This window comes from Benincasa hispida, chromosome 11 (assembly GCF_027475165.1).
Source record: "Benincasa hispida cultivar pf3 chromosome 11, pf3_genome.v1.1, whole genome shotgun sequence".
Classification (NCBI taxonomy): Eukaryota; Viridiplantae; Streptophyta; class Magnoliopsida; order Cucurbitales; family Cucurbitaceae; genus Benincasa; species Benincasa hispida.
This window is the reverse complement of record NC_143488.1, coordinates 65946274-65947482: the sequence shown is the minus strand read 5'-3', so window position 1 is coordinate 65947482 and position 1209 is coordinate 65946274. Positions and strand designations below refer to the sequence as shown.

Below are 1209 nucleotides of genomic sequence, written 5' to 3'. Positions count from 1 at the left end.
AGAAGTGATGGACTATGAGGAAAATTAAGTGATGGACTATGAGGAAAATTTTTCTTCTGTTGTTATATTAAAGTCTATAAGAATTCTCTTGTCTATAGCCATATATTATGACTATGAAGTATGGAAAATGGACGTCGAGATTGCCTTTTTAAATGGTAATCTTGAAGAGAATATCTTTATGTCAAGCCCGAAGGGTTCATAGTCCAAGGTCAGGAACAAAAAGTTTGTAAGCTGAATCGATCCATTTATGGGTTAAAATAAGCGTCAAGATATTGGAACATTAGATTTGATACTATGATCACATATTTTGGTTTTGACCAAAATATTGATGAGCCATGTGTATACAAGAAGATCAATAAGAATAATGTAGCTTTTCTAGTACTTTATGTGGATGATATTCTACTCATTGGAAATGATGTAGGGTACCTTACCGAAGTGAAAAACTGGCTAGTGGCCCAATACCAAATGAAAGATTTGGGAGAGACATAGTATGTTCTTGGGATCCAAATCATTAGGGATCGTAAAAACAAAATGGTGGCATTGTCTTAAGCAACATATATCGACAAAATGTTGGCTTGATATTTAATGCAAAACTCCAAGAAGGGTTTATTGCCTTTCAGGCATGGGGTTCACTTGTCTAAGGAACAACGTCCTAAGACACTTCAAGAAGTTAGGGATATGAGATGTATTCCCTACGCCTCAGCTGTGGGTAGCTTAAAGTATGTTATGCTCTGCACTAGGCCTAACATATGTTATGCAGTGGTAATAGTCAGTAGGTACCAGTCCAATCCAGGGTTAGACCATTGGACGACGGTTAAGAACATTCTCAAGTATCTTCGAAGAACAAGGAACTACATGCTGGTGTATGAGGCTAAGGATTTGATCTTTACAGGATACATCGACTCTGACTTCCATATTGACAAGGATTCTAGGAAATCTATGTCAGGGTCAATGTTCACCCTTAACGAGGGTGGATTAGTTTAGAGAAGCATCAAGCAAGGATGCATAGCAGACTCCACTATGAAGGCTGAGTATGTAGTTGCTTGTGAAGCAACTAAGGAAGCAGTTTGGCTCAGGAAGATCCTTATAGATTTGGAAGTTGTTTCAAATATGGAATTTCCTGTAACATTATATCATGACAACAGTGGGCTAGTAGCCAACTCAAAAGAACCTCGCAGCCACAAACGAGAAAAACACACAGAGAGGAAG

The 1209-nt window shown here is 38.1% G+C and overlaps 1 pseudogene; it reads left to right on the top strand.

Moving 5' to 3' along the window:
* The first annotated feature begins 678 nt into the window (after window positions 1–678).
* LOC150032819 (secreted RxLR effector protein 161 pseudogene) lies at window positions 679–984 on the top strand (annotated as a pseudogene).
* The last annotated feature ends 225 nt before the right edge of the window (window positions 985–1209 follow it).